At 42.4% G+C, this 18,640-nt stretch overlaps 1 pseudogene across 1 annotated transcript; it reads left to right on the plus strand.

Moving 5' to 3' along the window:
- Positions 1 to 5,443: 5,443 nt before the first annotated feature.
- Positions 5,444 to 12,034, plus strand: LOC309961785 (small ribosomal subunit protein uS2-like; annotated as a pseudogene). The gene is made up of 2 exons: positions 5,444 to 5,514; positions 11,347 to 12,034. The product of its transcript is annotated as a small ribosomal subunit protein uS2-like (transcript).
- The last annotated feature ends 6,606 nt before the right edge of the window (positions 12,035 to 18,640 follow it).

Consider the following 18,640-nt stretch of genomic DNA (forward strand, 5'->3'; position numbering starts at 1 on the left):
TCAATTGTAAAATTCAATGGCTTTTAGTATATTTACAGTTATGTAACTATCATTACAATCAATTTTAGGACATTTTTCCTCACCCCTTGTAAAAAACTGCTTATCCTTAGGACTTCTCTGGTGGTCCAGTGGTAAAGAATCCACCTTCCAATGCAGGGGACATGAGTTCGATCCCTGGTCGGGGGACTAAGATCCTATATACTGCGAGGCAACTAAGCCAGCGCACCACAACTACTGAGCTGGCGCGCCTCAATGAGAGAGCCCGCATGCCGAAAACTACAGAGCCCACGTGCCCTGGAGCCCGCAAGCCACAACCAGAGAGAGAAAACCCGCACACCGCAATGAAGAGACCACGCACTGTAACGAAAGATCCTGCAGGCCTCAACGAAGAGCCTGTGTGCCACAACTAAGACCTGACGCAGCCAAAAAAAATAAAAAAAATAAAAATAAAAAGGAAAATAAATAAAATAAAATACTGTCTCTAAAAAAAAAAACCAAAATACCCTGCTTATCCTTGAGCCATCAATCCTCAATCCATCCCTCCCCTGAAGCCGACTCAAAGATGCATCCTGGGCTTCCCTGGTGGCACAGTGGTTGAGAATCTGCCTGCTGATGCAGGGGACACGGGTTCGAGCCCTGGTCTGGGAGGATCCCATATGCCGCGGAGCAGCTGGGCCCGTGAGCCACAGCTGCTGAGCCTGCGCGTCTGGAGCCTGTGCCCCGCAACAAGAGAGGCCGCGATAGTGAGAGGTCCGCGCACCGCGATGAAGAGTGGCCCCCGCTCGCCGCAACTAGAGAAAGCCCTCGCACAGAAACGAAGACCCAACAGAGCCAAAAATTAATTAATTAATTAAACTCCTACCCCCAACATCTTCTTTAAAAAAAACACACAAAAAGATGCGTCCTTACATAAACCTTTTCCTTCCTTGCTTCAACCTTCTCTCACTTTTGCTTCCTGAGATCCCATTCCCAATAAACCACCTACATGCAAGCCTGTATCTCAGGCTCTGTTTTCAGAGAAACCCAGGTGAAGACCGTTTTGTCTTAGAAAATAAGTTGGTAGCTTGCTTTCTCTTTAAAATTTGTTTGCTGAGATTGTTGCATTGGATAGCAATAATCTGTTGAATGGTGTTAAAACCTGCCTATGAAACCACATTGTGCCATTTGTGAGAGGACGAGGGGAACTTTTCTCCCCTGGAACTTACTTAAGTTCTTAAATAGTTGTTGGCTTATTCAGCTCTTCTGTTTTGCTTTAAATTTATTTATATGATTATATTTTTCAAATTTATAATGTTCTCTTACAGTTTTAACAATTTCTACTGCATCTGTATTTATGTCTTCCCCTTCCTTTCTAATGCCATGCTGAATTCATGGCTTCTCTCATTTTTCTTGGTCACTGTAGTCAGGAATTTATTTATTGTCTCTTCAAAGAACTGGCTTTTATTTTTGTTGATCATCATTAATTTCTGCTTTCGTATTTATTTCTTTTTTCCTGCTTTCTTTGAGTTTACTTTGAGTCAAACGATTCCTGAGTTAACTCCTTTATTTTTCTTCAAAAGTTTTAATATATGAGATATCCTGAACACCCAGAAAACCAAAAACCAAACTCCCCACCCCCCAGTTAATATGTATGTAATAGACACCAATGTAACTAAAACCCAGGAACAATTCTCCACCCAATTCGAATGTGTGGGAAACTGGGAGGAGGGTTTCCCGTGGCACCAGGCAATTCTCTGACACCAACTGGGTGTCTAGCAATTCAATACAATTCCGACACTGTCTACCTGGAAATGGCATCAGATTCCACAGGTTAAGGGCTCAGTCTCACAAGAGTACCTCCCCCTTCACTTCAGATGCCACCTGTGCTTCTGGTAGGAGGTTCCAAAAACCCCCTCTTTGGGTTTGATTAATTTGCTAGAGAAGATCACAGAAGTCAGAGAAACATTTCACTTACTAGCGCACCAATTTATCTTCAAAGGATATAACTCAGGAAAAGCCAGACGGAGAAGATGCATAGGGCAAGGTATGGGAAAGGGTTGGGAGCTTCCTTACCCTCTCCAGGCACACCACTGTCTCCCAGTCTCCGTGGGCTCACTAACCTCGAAGCTCTCTGAACCCTGTCCTTCGAGTCTTTACAGAGGGTTCATTAAGTAGTTATGAGTGATTAAGTCATTGGCCATCGAAGATTTATTCAACCTTCAGCCCCTCTCCGTCTTGGAGATGGGGCGTGGGGACTGAAAGTTCCAACCCTTTAATCCCTTGGTTGTTTCCTTTGGTGACCAATCCCCATCCTCAGATGACCTAGGGGCTTTCCAAAAGCCACCTCATTAACATAACAAAAGACACCTTTATAGCTCTCAACACTTAGGAAATTCTGAGGGTTTTGGGAGCTCTGTGCCAGAAATCTGAAAGACCAAATATATATTTCTTCCTATAAATCACAATATCATACCCAGATTTTTAAAATCTTATTTACTAAATATTTCTTGTATTTCTTAATAAAAGCAGTTAAGACTGCGCATTTCCATACAAAGACAACGTTCATTGCATCTTGATTTTTTAGAGCTTTATCTTTTAGTTACCAATATTTTGAAATTTTCTTGCAATTTCTTCTGGTACCCATACATTATTAGAATGATGTCTTTAAAATTCCAAATGTATTTTTCTCTTTCTTCTCACATTGATCTCACACTGATTGATCTTATTGCTCTGTGGACAAAGGATGTTAAATCTATTCTTTGAGATCAGTTGATACTTCTTTTATTGATTTGGAAAGATGCTTATGACATATTGTTGAGAGAAAACATCATGTTAACAATGATTGCACTGGGGAGAGCAAGTGTCTGCATGCCTGCAGGGAGAAAAGATGAAGGGGATGTAAGCCCAAATAGTTATCTGCCAGATGGTTATAACCAAAGTGAAAGGACTGTGGACGGTTTTTTTTTTTTAATTCGTTTTGTTTGTTGGATTTTCAATACTTTCTCCAGTGAACATTAAAAAATTAAAAATCATTTTACTGTTTTTGTTTTTTTAATTTGTATTTATTTTTTGGCTGTGTTGGGTCTTCATTGCTGTGTGCGGGCTTTCTCTAGTTGCGGAGAGAGAGGGCTACTCTTCATTGTGGTGTGCGAGCTTCTCATTGTGGTGGCTTCTCTTGTTGCAGAGCACAGGCTCTAGGCATGCGGGGTTCAGTAGTTGTGGTGTACTGAATTAGTTGCTCCGTGGCATGTGGGATCTTCCCGGACCGGGGATCAAACCCATGTCCCCTGCATTGGCAGGCGGGTTCTCAATGACTGCGTCACCCGGGAAGTCCCAGTTTACTGTTTTTAAAAAATATTGATCTCTGCCTATTCAAAAAACTTAAAAAATCTTAGTTATGTTTAGAGTCATGCAGAATGCACTGAATTCTTCCAACCACAGATTGGGACAACATGTGTGAAATGCTGTCTACCAGGGAAGCTCATTAAGACTCAGGGACTTCCCTGGTGGCGCAGTGGTTAAGAATCCACATGCCAATTAAGGGGACCCGGGTTCACTCCCTGGTCCGGGAAGATCCCACATGCCACAGAGCAACTAAGCCCGTGCGCCACAACTACTGAGCCCGTGTGCTGCGGCTACCGAAGCCCATGCTCTGCAACAAGTCACTGCAATGAGAAGCCCATGCACCGCAATGAAGAGTAGCCCCCGCTCGCCACAACTAGAGAAAGCCCGTGTGCAGCAACGAAGACCCAACGCAGCCAAAAAAAAATAGACTCAGTGACCAGGGTTCTTACTGGGAGCTGGTCATGTAGGCACACTCTGCCTAGTACATATCAGTATTCCAGACTCTTAAAAGGAAGGCAAGTACTCAGCATAAGCCATACTGCTTGCACATTTTAGGCACAATGAAACATTCTCGTTAAAATAACTATTTTCTAATTATTTTCGTGCTGTTATTGATGCTGAGTGTGTCGTGGGACAGTCACTAATCTACCGCGTCTATAATTTACACCCTGATGAAAGAGCGTAGCAGGCTCTTTCTAAGCGCTTATTCTAGCAGCGTGTCCCTGCACTGGCTTAGTGTGATTGGTAAAATATAAACATTCTCCTCGGCAGACTGTTAAATCTTTGAAAGCATAGACTATATTCTTCTTAACATTTTCAAGAAAAAGAGTAAAACATTTGAATAATAATGTTTCCTTTATTTATTTTATCACTGAAAATACAAATTGCATTGAACACATTGACTATATGTTATTTACCTTATTGATTATGAGTCATGTGAGTTTTTGGTCTTAAAAACTAAGTCCATTTGGTGGTAGGTTTTTGTGGCCTCTTTGAGTTCCCTGGACCAGCAATTAGGAAATGCTGATTTATCTGGATAGTAAATAATAGGATAAGAATTAGAATAAATAATGAACATCTAACATTTATAAGCATCAACAATGTGTCAGGCACTGTCCTAAGTGTGCTACACACATTACATACTTTATTTCTTAAAACAACCCCGTGGGGCAGGTACTATGATTATCCCTGTCCTCCAGATGAAGGAGCAGGTGCAGGAAGGTCAATCAGCTTGGCCAAGCTCACGTGGCTACTTGGGGAAGAGTGTATGAACGCAGGCAGGCTGTGCTCACTGGCTACCCTTGAATCCACTACACAGGCTGCCTCCTTAGTGCTTTGTTTTGTTTTATTTTGTTTTGATTTGGTTGTCTTCACCTTTATTTTTTTCACTTAAACCCATATGGTGTAGATCTGAGTTTTATGTTAATATGGCATGAAAGTGGGAATTCAATGTAAAGACTCTTAGCGTGTTTAATACTGAGCTCTCCAAATAGCACTGGCCTATATTTCTAAGAGATTAAGAATCACTGAAAATATTCTATGGTGTTTCATGTAGCCCTAAGGAAGAACTGAAGTAAGATTTTGGAATATTTGTAATTTTGACCCATATGCAGAATACGGCATATATATATATACACACACATATGTATGTGTATATATATATATACACATACGTATGTGTATATATGTTTTATATATATACACATATGCATGTGTATATATATGTTTCATATATACACACATACATATGTGTATATGTTTCATATATACACACACATATGTGTGTATATATATATATTTCCTATATATATATATTTCACTTAGTTTGTCTTTATCAGTCTGGTGGCTTGTTACTTCAGATGATCAGAAAGACAGATACCTGCTGTCCTGGCAGGGTTGTGGGGCTCCCAAGTGTCACCTTAGGGTATGTTAGCCATTGCCTGGAGCCAGGCCGAGCTAGCAGGCTGATCTGGGCAGTTCAGGCTGCCAGGGCCCTGGCCACAGGAGCCGAAGGGAAGAGCAAGGAACCCAGGTGAAGGGACCTTTGCCTCTTGGATGCACAGCTTGGGGAAAGCGGTGCTGGGCAGTAGGGGTGTGGTCCAGGCACCGTGGAGGCATGATGGCCCAGGGGGTGGAGGTGGACCGGTCCCAAGGAGCCTCAGAACACGAGTCTGAGGAACGTGGTGGCCAGTGGGTCATTCTGACTGGATTCAGTGCCGTTTGTTGGGCACAGTTCTTCATCTGAAAGCAGCGCTATTCTTAAGCACCTGCTCTCATTCCCAGGCTCTATCCCAGGGCTGGTAAGGAGATTTCACGGCCAATAGCCTCTCATGTGACATATACTAGGGAACCCTAGAAATGATGATGTTTAAAAATATTCATAAGAACTAACATCTACTGAGCTCAAGTGATGGGTCAGGAAGGATTCTAAGAACTTCCACATGTACCAGGCCTCTGAGGCTGGTATTGTTTATATCATCTTCTTCCCATTTTATAGATGTGGCAGGTGAGGCCAAGGGAGCTTATGAAAATTGTCCAAGGTCACACTGCAATAAAAGAGACAGGCAGAAACGGGGAATGGGTTCAAGCTGAGGGAGTTTGGCTCCAGACTCTGCATATCGACTATTATGCTATATGCCTTCTTGGTATATTAGTAAAGGGATTCCTCTCTCTGGATATAAGAGGAGCCCTGAATTTGCTACACTGCATAGAATAAAATATGTCAGTCCCAAAACAACAACTTCTTTCAGCCCTACAGCCCTCTCCTAGAATTCTAATTGTGCGCAGTCCTGTACGGGGTTGTCATTTGTGCAAAGGTCTTTGCCTCTGGATTTTCTAGGCTGGGGAAGGGTTCAGTTCTCAGCTTTTAGCCACAGAGGAGGTTTTATTACTCTCTGAATAGTTAGTACATCTTTTTACTGCTGCTTTCTTGTCCTATTGTGCTCCTTTTGCCCATCAAGTTTCTCCTGAAGAACCAAGACAATCTGTGTATGCTGAATGATGTCCAGCCACCTCCTGACTGACAGGTCTGGCATGGTGACGTTGAGTCTTGACTCGCCTTCTGAAGGCATCATCACTTATAGCAGAACTGTCCACTGAGGCGAAGGATCAAAGCTGCTGGAACACTGAGAAGCCAAATAGAAGAAAACTACTCGTCTTAAAACCCAAGTTCCAGACTTCCAATAGGTCAGAGTAAGCAAGTCAGCAAATCATCTCCTTAGAAAATAATGATAAAACGAGACAACATTGTCAACCGCATCCATTTCAGGGCTCTGGAAATTGACCAAAGGCAAACAACAAACTGAGAAGTGTTTTTTTTTTTTTCATAAAGAACTGCTGCATTTCATTAAGAATAGTGGGAATCTGTGGCATTCTTGCCTGGACTGCTCCCAGCCCGGTGCCAGCTTAGTCAGTGAGAAGGTTCTAGAAGGTTGGGACAAACCGATAAAGCCCGCAGCTTCAGTGCTGGAGGGAGTGCAACTGAGTTTTAGCAGAAGGCAGAAAACCTACCCCCGGTTGTGTGGTCAGTTAAAGGAATGATCCTGGTGCCAAGCGAATGGGGAAAGCCAGCACTTTGTTCCCCTGAGGCTGCAGTCCAGGTTGGGGAAAGCAGTATTATGGCTGACAAGCTAGGAATTTAAGGAGATCCTAGAAATGAGACAACTACGGAGCAGCTTGAACAACCACCCCACACCCACTGGCTGCCTTCTGAACACGTGCTGGGAGGGGTGGGGACCAGAGATGATCCGAGCTCTTCACTCATCCCTGGCTAACCGATGCCACGAACTTGCAGAGATCTGAATGGGCATTTGGGAATGTTACTGGCTTGATAGAAATGTTCTAAAACTGGATTCTGGTGATGTTTGCCCAACTCTGTAAATTTATCCCAAAGCACTAATTTTATACTCAAAACAGATAGATTTTAAGGTATGTAAATTACACATCAATAACTGTTAAAAACATTCAAGTTCTAATAAATAGCTCTAAGAAATGTTGTTTTAATTTTTCTTTTGTTATATTATGGCACTCCAAAACCAACTTCTGTCAGAACAATAACTAAATATTTTTGGTGATAGATATTGATCATCTACAATGAGTTCTTCAGCACTTTCTGTCCTGCAAAAGAACTGAGAAGACTTTAAATACCCAAGATCACCAATAAGCAAGACTCACTTGAAAACCATATATTTAAAAAAAAGATGTGAGCTCATGATGTGTCAACGTTTATTGAGCACAGAAGTTTGCCACAGAAGCTAGGAGGCATGCTGTTTAAAATTGACTACCCTCAAGGAATGTACACTGTTACGGTTGTAAGTTAACATACAATAGTATGTTAAAGTTAAATATTATATTAGTATTACTGGGATGGGGCTGGGAAAAAAAGATGCAGCCAACCACACCTGATAATTTATAAAAGATCTACTACATTCACTGTTGCATTTAATCCTCATAACAACCTTGTGGGTTTTGCCAAAAGGAGGGAAACCGAGGCTCAGAGTTGTTCAGCAACTTGTTCAAGGTCACATACATCAAGCAGAAGCTGATATTTGAACCCATGTGGCTGATTCTCAAACAAATGTTGGCAAGGATCTGGGGGTAACTGGCACTCATACTTGGTAAGTAGGGTGTAAGCTGGTAAAGTTTCCGTGGAAGATAACTTGGCCATACCTATCACATGACAGCTGCATATATTCTTTGTTTTTGGAATTTCACTTCTAGGATGTTTGTAGTATAGTAGAAATGGCCATCAATAAGGAATTAGTTACATTAGGCTCAATTCATAAAATGGAATCCTATGTAGTCATTAAGAAAGAGATGCATCTGACTATAGATTTATGAGTAGAATGGTCTGCAAGATAATTATTAAGCTAAAATTAAGCTGTTCCCCACACTTTCTGTGTGTTGTTTGAAAAGGGACTGGCTGCCTAAAGAAATGGGGAATTGTGGATACTATCGTGAAGCCAATTACACAATTTTTAACTGAGGTCTGTGGTTAATTTTTAACTGGTGTCTGTGGTTTCCATATTTGCAATTAGCAAAATAGTGAGCTGTTGACTAGGATATGGGACTACCTTGTGATGAAGTGAGTGTTTTCATGGTATTAGTGTTGTTGAATGCAAGTTCGTGTGCCGCAAACAAATCGAAATGTCGGAGTCTGGAGCAGAGAAAGGTCTATTGAAGGTCCGAGCAGGGAGAGCAGGTGGCTTGTGCTCCAAAGACCTGAACTCCTGCCTGGGTTTCAGGGAAGAAGTTTTTATGGGCAAAATTTGGGGGGAGGGCTGCAGAACGTGTAACCTTCCTCTGATTGGTTAGTGGTGAGGTAGCTAGGTGGTGTTCCAGGAATCTCAGTCATCAGCCTTCTGCTTCCGATCTGTCTGGGGTCCACATACTTGTGCTCAGCCTGAAGCTACCGTTCTCCACCTGGGTGGAGGCCTTAGTTTCCGTAGAAGAATTCAGAGATATATATCAGATTGTTCTCCCCCAATCCCCCACCCCACCCCAGGAGGAACCAGGACCTTGTCCCATTGCGGTACTATTGTTTCTTTCTGCCTTCCTTCACTCCCCTAATGAGTACCTGTTTGAATCTGTCCTTTGGAAATCAGGGAAGGTCTAAGAGGCTGAAGGCTTTTTCCTACAAACAATGAACAGGGGGCATGGAAAGGCTATTGTGCCCAGGGTTTTATTAGTTTGAAGGAATTCTTCCTAACCTTTCTTCTTATACTCTGGAAGCTCTTCTTTTTTCTGACTTGGCCCACCTACATCTTCAGAGTTAGAAGGAAACTTAGAAATCATGTAGCTCAGTGTTTAACAGCAGGTTTCAGCCTCCTAGTGAGTCCTGTCATCAGTTTTGTGGGTCACAACTAGCATTACTTCAATCATTAAAAATTTAAAAATTAAATAATATGGATAAAAAGTATCAGAGTACATTGTACCTAGAAAGACTACATTTCATATTGGGGAACTTTGTGTTTTACAATATGATTTGTGTGTACATATGTGTATTTGTGTGTAGCAGGTGAGTTCGTGTGTGTATACGTGTGGTCTGCATGTGCATATATGTGTTTTTTGTGTGTGCATTTTTGTGTGTGCTGTGTGTTTATGCATAAGTGTCTCTGTGTGTGATGGTTTAAATGTATTTCTTACTGTTGACCCTGGACTAAAAAGTTTAAATCTATTGTCCTAGTTCAAAATACCTTATATTATGGGTAAGGAAATGGAGGCTCATACAGGACAAGTGACTCGCCCAAGATGAGTAGCAGGGATAGAATTCCTGCTCACGCATCCTGACTTATAGGTTTCCTCCTTGTTTCATATTTCATAGATGCCTCTGTGGCCAGAGCCACTGAAGGACTTTGCAGAGTGGAAAGGTAGGTAATTGGATTTGCTTTTCTGAAAAAGCATGAGGAATGATGTGGTGGATGGATTGGAGGGAACTTCGTGGAGGCTGGGACTCTGGGGAGGAGGTTTTCATAGCAGCCCTGGTAAGAACTGGTGACTCACTCCAGTGAGGCATTGGCCCTAGGCCTGCTGAGGACGAGCAAGGTGTGAAATTTATTTAGAAGGCAGCCATGACAGGACCTGATGATGAATTTGAATTTGAAGTGGTTTCAGAGAGAGTCAAGAGGAAGTTCCAAGTTTCAGACTGGGGTACCTGGATAAATGGTAGGGCTGTTTTCTGAACAAGAGAAAATAGGAGAAGGAGCAGTTTCAGGGGCAAAGATAATGAAGATAATTTGCCTGGATTGAAGGTTTCTAGAGATTTTCCCACTGGACACAAATACAGCGTCTGTCACTGACTAGATTCATGACCTTGAGAAGTTGCTTCACTTTTCCAGGCTTAAATTTTCTTCTTCAAGAAAAGGCAAAATGGTCTTTCTGTGCTAGTCAGAGAGGGGTCCATATGAGATGTTTTGGGAACCTTCAAATAAAGACTTCCAGAGGGGAGTGAGAAATCCAGCTTAGGACACGAAAGAGAGCATGGGGATGCAGCTCATTACCTGAGAGTCATCAGTGGAGGTTGAAGGATAGCTATGAAGTGACCTCTTCTTTGGGTTTCATTGGTCCCTACCCTTGAGTGTGGTTTCCAGGGTTTCTTATTGGAAAGCCAGGGGCAGAAACTTCTCACAGTATATCACTTCAATCAAATGCCACAGAAATGCAAAGTGAAACCACTGGGGACACACCCAGAAACCAAACCCACAACTTCTTCTCTCAGAAACTCTTCCTTTATTTACTTGCTTGGTTTCCATTTTGTGCCAGGGTAATAAAACAACTCTTTCTTTCTTTTACTTGGAACCTCTTTATTCAGCCACCAGGGACTTCCCTCTAGTAGGGGCAGCACCCACCCCAAGGACTTACCCCAGAGGCTTCAGAACAGAAGCAACTGCACTTCCACTTGAACTGTTATTTCTCTGTCTAAGGAATCTTCCTGACCAATAATCCTGCTAACCCTTTATGGGAAATTTGGCCTTGGGGCTCCATTTACAGATATTAAATTCACAGTGAAACTGTACAAGACTCCCATTCATTAGAAGATCCATTCATACTCTCCAAGCTAAAAACCAGGAACCACATTTTGGGTTGTAGAAGTAGCCACTCTAAATGACCCAATTGACCAATTGTTTCTGTTATGATATATATATATTTTTTTGTGAATTCCAAGGGAATTCATGAAATAAAGGGAGAAACATTTTCTTATTTCACTTTTTATATAGACACTAAGGTTTCGTTGGGAGGTTACATGCGTATGGGGCAGGGACATTTCTCAGTGGCAACTATCAAACTGGGGCAACGTTAAAGGAAACTGGATGCAGAATTTGCCTGGATTGAAGGTATCCAGAAAATTTCCACTGGCCACAAATACAGCATCTGTCACTGACTAGATTCATGACCTTGACAAGTTGCTTCCCCTTTCCAGGCTTACATTTTCTTCTTCAAGGAAAGGCAAAATAGTCTTTCCACACTAGCCAGAGAGGGGTCCATATGGCGGCGTTGTTCTGGGCTCCCCCTTGTAACTTACAGGGAAAATTTCACAATAACCGGAGCCCTTGATGTCCTGCAAATGAAGGAGGAGGATGTCCTCAAATCCCTCACAGCGGAGCCCACTTAGGTGGCACCAACCTGGCTTCCAAATGGAACAGCACATTTACAAAAGGAAAAGTGATGGCGTTACCTCATAAATCTGAAGAGAACCCGGGAGAAGCTTCTGCCAGCAGCTCGTGCCATTGTCGACATTGAAAACCCAGCAGACGCCAGTGTCATACCCTCCAGGAACGCGGGTCAGCGATCTGTGCTGAAGTTTGCTGCTGCCACGGGAGCCTCTCTATTGCAGGTGCTCCATCCACTCCTGGCAGCTTCACTAACCAGATCCAGGCAGCCTTCCGCTGTGTGTTGTGCGGTTATCAGGGGTGACCACCACCCTCACAGAGGCGTCTTATGGTAACCCGCCTACCGTTGCTCCACATCACACAGACTCTCCCGCTGCGCTGTGTGGACGCTGCCATCCCTTCAGCACGAGGGGAGCTCCCGGCGGGTCTGATGTGGTGGTGCTCGCCTGGGGATTGTGCGCCTGCGCGGCTCCATCTCCGGTGCGCGCTCGTGGGAAGTCAGGTCGTGTCTCTGCTTCTACAGGAATCGTGAAGAGACTGAAAAGGAAGAGCAGGCGGCTGCTGAAAAGGCTGAGACCCCGGAGGAATTTCGGGGTGAATGAGCCGCTCCAGGTCTCGAACTTATTGCTACTCAACCCGAAGTTGCAGACGAGTCTGAAGGCGCAGGTGGCCTCAGCACCTTCCAGCAGCTCCTCCGGAAGGACCGCGGCGCGCAGCCAGCCTCTGAAGGCCGGTCTGCCGCCGCTGCTCAGACCACTAAATGGGGAGAAACAGCCAGAGTGGTCTCAAAGCTGCTCTTAAACAGAAGATGGAAATAAGGTCGATGGAAAATAAACAATTTCTTAAAAAAAAAAAGAAAAGGAGAAATGGGATCAGGTGGTTACTGAGTTTCCTTTTGGATCTAAAAATGCTTTGATTTTAGGAATGGTTCGACAGTATTCCTCCTTTAAAGGACAATTGTGTCAGACACTTTGGAAAGATAAATACAATTTCTTTGACTTGCAACTTCACTCAATTAATTAGACAAATTTGTATGAAGGAGCCTATTATGTGGCTGGCATTTTGCTTCGTGCTGGGGAAACTTAGGACAAAGGTCACAGTATCCTCTGCCCTTGCAGGCTACAAAGGAGACAAGACAGCTGTGTTCCAAGATCAGCGTTCTATTTCTGGCTCTGCCATGCATGTCCATGTCATTGTCACACTCAGTGTAAAATGGAGTCAAACTCATAATTTATTGTCTATCTCCTCATCTAGCATGGAAGGCAGGAATTTTGTCTCTTTTATTGATTGTTGTATGTCCAGTAACTGGAAGAATGCCCAACATATTACTGGTGATTGAAATACAAGGTGTAAGGATGGGTCACAAGTTTGAAGGATATTTTAAAAGATGATAGACGCTAACACAGTGGTCTTCAAACTGCAGTATGCCTATCCAAAAAGAGGTTACAAAGACTTTCCAAGAGATGGATGGGATGGATAGCTTTAGGGGAATCAATTTCCAGATCCTCAACTTCTGTATGAGTTATTCCTCAAAGCTGACCTGCCTGAGAATGCACTGAGAAACCTGTCCTGCTGGTTTCTTTTCCATCTTCCGTTTTACAATCCTTCTTCTCTTACTCCACAAATGAACGGCTTTTCTCTGCAGTCTTACTGAGATGCATTCCCCCAGGTGGTAAAAAAAACACCTGTGAAGAAACTCTGGGAGGTCTAGGGACAGGTATGAGACAGTAAATGGCTCTAATGACTAGTTAATATATTTTTGCAAGTCAAGTGGTTTCCAATACTTTGCTGTCACAAAATTCAAGAACTAATGGAGTTGTCATCTGAAAGATGACTAAAAATAATTTTTGATGGTAGATCACAACATGTTTTTGGCATATAATTCAAAGGGAACTCAAAGAATTGATTGATGTCACTGTACAAGGGTCTTTTCATTCCCACCTACTTAATTATGAACAGGATTTTTCCAAGATTTACATCTATAAATACAATAATGGGAATAGAAATGATGGAGAACTCTGTCTCATTCTGTCAATAAGTAATATTCATTGACAGATACATGAATGAATTGGGGAAAAAAAAACCCTCCTCTCAATAAAAGGTGCATTTCCAGTACAATTTCCCTTTTTATTCTATAATTGTCCAGCAAAGTTTATAATATATGTATGTTGCTTTAGTCAAATGATTAATTATAGTAACTGTAACAAATATAGAAGATTTTTTTACTTAGAACCTTATGGTCACAGGAAACTTAAAAATTTTAATTTTTATATATATATATATATATACACTTATGTGTAAAGAAGTTTGATAGGGTGATCAATAAACCATTTTGAAAAACTAAATAAAATTACATTAGTACTAAATTTTGAGGGGGAAGTAGAATAGAATAAGAATAAATAAATTAAAGAAGAGCTCACTCATTTATTTTTTTTAACAGGATATGATAGGGAATTCCCTGGCAGTCCAGTGGTTAGGACTCCACACTCTCGATGCTGAGGGCCTGGGTTTGATCCCTGGCTGGGGAACTAAAATCCCACAAGCTGCGTGGTGGTGGCCAAAAAAAAAAAAATGGATATGGTACTCAAATTGGTTTGGTATTTAAGTTCTATTGGACATTTATTTTTTAAAAATTAATTAATTAATTAATTATTGTTTTGGCTGTGTTTGGTCTTCGTTGCTGCACGTGGGCTTTCTCTAGTTGCAGCGAGTGGTTTCTTTAGTTTCTCTTCGTTGCAATGCACAGGCTTCTCATTGCGGTGGCTTCTCTTGTTGCACAGCACGGGCTCTCGGCGTGCAGGCTTCAGTAGTTGTGCCACGTGAGCTCAGTAGTTGTGGCGCATGGGCTTAGTTGCTCCATGGCATGTGGGATCTTCCCGGACCAGGGATCAAACCGGTGTCCCCTGCATTGGTAGGTGGATTCTTAACCACTGCGTTGCCAGGGAAGTCCTCTATTGGACATTTAAAAGATGCATTCCATTGGACACATCAGATATATTTTTAAATGTTTATATTTAGAAAGTTCTGGAACTGATATTTTTTACAGTTCTTTAAATATAGGATGGACAAATTTTGAAGTCACCTTAGAAATGTATGAGGAGTGCAGAGTTTTGAACATTTTTCTGGGGGCTATGCCAACAAAAAGTCTGAAGACCACTGGGCTAATACTACAAGTGTGGCATTCTAATCCTGGCTGCACAGTTACTGTCAAGCCTTGGGAAATGCCCTTCTTAATCCCTGTGTGTCCATTTCTCTTTCTGCAAAATAAAAAACACACCTGCTTTCTTTCCCTTATTCTCAGGAATGTTCTGAGATCATACGAGATAATGAACTAATGTGAAAAGTCTAGATTATTTCCTGGGGGCAAGTTGGACACCTCTGGGAAGTTTCAATAACTTTTTCAGGTTAACAGGTTAGTTTTCCAGAAAGTATAAATGAAAGGTATTCTTATTACTACCTCTACTTTACTAAGGTCTCCCCTTTCCCCCAGTTTCGATTCAGTGTTGGGAACTTCACGGGAGAGATCTAATATCGTAGGGTTAGTTTCTGTGTCACTGCATCACAGGGTTAGCAAGGAGGGACCTAACTCTATTTCAGGGCTCAGTCCAAGGTTCTACTCTGATGGTCAGCAAGAGAAATCACAGACCACACAACAGGAAAGCCAACAAGACTAAACTTTCTTCCCAAATGTATCTTAGCCCAGAGAACATTGACTCAGCCAGAGAACATAGTATTGTCATTATTAACACCTATTCAGGTAACTGAGGGTGGTCAGTCCACATAATAAGCCTTGAACATCATGCAGAGAGTTTCTATTTTATCCTGTGGGTGACAGGTTGTAGTATATTGAGCAGGGACATGTCAAGATCAGATGTTTCTTAGAAATGTTACAAGATCACTTAGCTGTGTGGAGGGTGGGTTGAGGTGATAGGGACAAGGCCATAACATCAGAGACAAAGTACAGTCAGGACTCTTTCAGTCTTGACAGAAACTTGGCTGAACTAGTGTGAACAAAATGGGATATTATTGGCTGCTATAACAAAATGTCCAGGGGAGGATCTGGCTTCAGACTAAATCCAAATTCTAGGATGTCATCAAGGTTTTCTCTTTCTCCCCCACCATCCCTTAGCTTCTGATGCAAACTCTCTCTCCACATAGTATACAAGAGGGCTGCCAGGCTCTTATTTTCTCAGTTGAGCAAGTCCAGTATCTGTATACCAATTCCAGGGAAGTTTCTGATTGGTGCTGCTGGGGTCACATGCACATTAATGAACCAATTATTAATGGAGGGTTGGGGGAATGGGTATTCTATTTGGGGTGACTGCCTGGGTCACTCCTGTGATAGAGAGGGTAGGCAGCAAGTCTCCCAGCCCTGGCAGAACCACACAGAGTTGGAAAGAGATCCCCAAAGAAGCCAGAAGAATGGTAACATGCACTGAGAATACAAAGACAATAGCAATCACTGATCACAAGAGCAGAATCTGATTACAGCATGATAGTGGAAATATGGAAGAGAGGACAGACAAAAGAGATTTGGGATGGGGTATTGTTGACATCAGGACTTGTTTTTATTTTCTTGATCTTCTAAAACAAAAGAGGTTTCTGTCTTTGGCAGCTACCTGGAGATTCTGCCACTGTGAGAAGTTTCCAGGTGTTGGTAGCCAGAGAGGGCTAAATAAATATATAGAGATGAATATATAGATAAAATGTAAATAAATAAATATAGAGAGATATTTATTTGCTTATGACACCTTTCTCAGTTCCTCAAAAGAATTTGAGGCAACTTATAGGGATAATACAGTCACTTAACAGTTACATCATCCCAAGCTCTTAACTAATTTGTCATAGGTGTGCTGCAAATTTAGTTCTTTGCTTCCTGGAAACCAAAGCAAAGAGGGCAACATTATCAGTCAAAAAATTTACAGTGATCATCAGATAAACTTGACTAATATTGGTGTTGACACCTGAAAGGAATATCTCCCCAGGCCCTCATAAAGTTGTCATGGTGTAATGTTGTAACAAGATCTTTCTGTCAGTAAACATAATAGTACGTTTCGTGGGTCTCTTTCTTAGAATGACTTTCAATGGTGGCTAATAATGTCATATAGCTAAAACATTAGTTCGTAGAGGTGATGTACTCTGCAACGAATCCAGGATATTTTTAAATCCTAGAAAAGTTTTGCAGAAGCCGGGTCAGCTCAACAGTTATGTGTGTAGTTAGCATTTATTTAGCTGTGAATCCCTTTAGCCAGGGTATGTATGTGCTCTCCATCACTCCTTTTTGTTTTATACTCAACTTGTTTCAGTTACTTCCATTACCAATCTGGCTCCTAAATACGTCTGCACGTGTGACCTCTGGAAGAGATGTACATAACCAGTGGTCCAACTCCTTGCCCCTCTACACAGCTCAACGTACATGTTAGTGTACCTCAGTGTCTTCTTTCCCCCTTCCCAGCTACCTCTAATACTGGTTTTATCAAATACCTCCTTTGGACAAATCCTCGTGGTCAACCCTCTTGTGCTCTTGGCTTCAGGACTTGGAAGGTAAAGCTACCATTTTCATAAAGACCTGGCCGCCCACCCCCCCTTGCAGTTGTTGTGAGACTGGTCTATGATTTGGATGGTTTACATGACTGGCCTGGAAAGTGAAGCCAAAGGAATTCCCAATGAAAATGCTTTCATCTTGAGCCAAGAAGCCTGAGTAACTTTGAGTTGGGAATGACCATAAGTACTTGTCTCAGAAATCTGAAGTAGCCCTAAGATTTGGTTTTCACTTTCTGGTGTGATGTGAAAGCAATGCTGCTTGCCCAATTAATTGGTGGTAGAGGAAAATCCATGCAAACACCTGAAATGAAAGTCATTTGTATGTGAACTTCCTGCTTTCTTTGAAATTCAAAATTCTGAGGATGAATGAGTATATTTGGCCCCAACTTGTATGTACAGAGGCTCTTAAGATATGAAGGCAACTGCGATGTTTTAAAGGAGCGGTTAACTGTCTCAGATAAAAACAACTCTTGGATGGTTTTATAGTCCAAAATTCTTGACAATGAGTGTCATTTAGGAAGTGATACACATGTGTGTACTTTTGAAAAGAGGAAGTGGGCATTGAGACTTTTTAGTTTAGTGGATTGGGGAGGGCATTGTTGGTACTACATTGGCACAGCAGTTATGCAAATCGGGGGACTGGGCTGATTATAGTAGAAACAAGAGACCAAGAAAATAAGACTTGAGGTACAGTTTAGATTTCAAGACAACGATTTATCTAGGACTCTTTCTTGTAAGGGGCAAATGGACAACACATTTCAAGTGTGGCCAAAAGGGGCATAATTCTAAACTTTTATGTTTTATTTTTTATTATTGGATTTACCCCTTCCCTCTAATGCATTAATTTGCATTTCCTGAGTGATTCTTGCCTGAGTGTTTGGGGGAGATAGCCTTCAGATCAGCTTGGGAAGTAGAGGAAACTCAAATGAGGTTTTTAATTGTTCACATATTGCTTGCAAAACTCATAAAACCTCAGTTGTTCAGCCCTTTCAAGGCTGCCTTTGCCAAACCCCTTCTAGGCCTCAGACCTCCTGGGGGCGGGCCTGCCTCAGAGCTTCACCGGGTCCCACTGGGGACTGCAGAACATAACATCCTCATGGGAAACTACAAGTCCCTGAAAGGCACACCGGGGGTTCTCTACCTCTGACCCTCACAGAGGCGATAGCACCAGGAGCTGCTTGGCAAACGGGTTCCAGGCACCAAAATGCCATCGTGGAGGATGTGGCCATCATGGGAAGGCCTGCAGCAGAGGCGCCCTGGTCTGCAGATGCTGCCTGGTTTCCTGGGCCGTTCATTGAAACGTCCACGTGTCCAGTCCGCACGTTCGCCTCTCTGGCTCTTGGCCTCGGGTCCGGGAAGTGAAAACTGCTGTCTCCCTAAAGACCCAGCATCCCGACTTGCAGTGCGGTCAGACTGTTTGGGAACTCCGAAAAGGCCCGTGTTCTGTTTTCCTCCCACTCTTAGTTTAGCCAGAACTGCAGGGAGATGGATTTATTCCTCCCATACGAAATATCCCCACACCGAATTATTGCTCCTGAGGCATTTATTACTTCCCTTAAAAAAATTACTTAGCCTGACAGAGTCGCCTGGAGTTCCATTTTCAACCTGATTTGCATCGGAGACAATGACACATCTTAAAATCAGCCTTCTTAAGCAGCAGGGAC

The sequence above is a fragment of the Leucopleurus acutus genome, assembly GCF_964270905.1.
Source record: "Leucopleurus acutus genome assembly, chromosome: 5".
Lineage (NCBI taxonomy): Eukaryota > Metazoa > Chordata > Mammalia > Artiodactyla > Delphinidae > Leucopleurus > Leucopleurus acutus.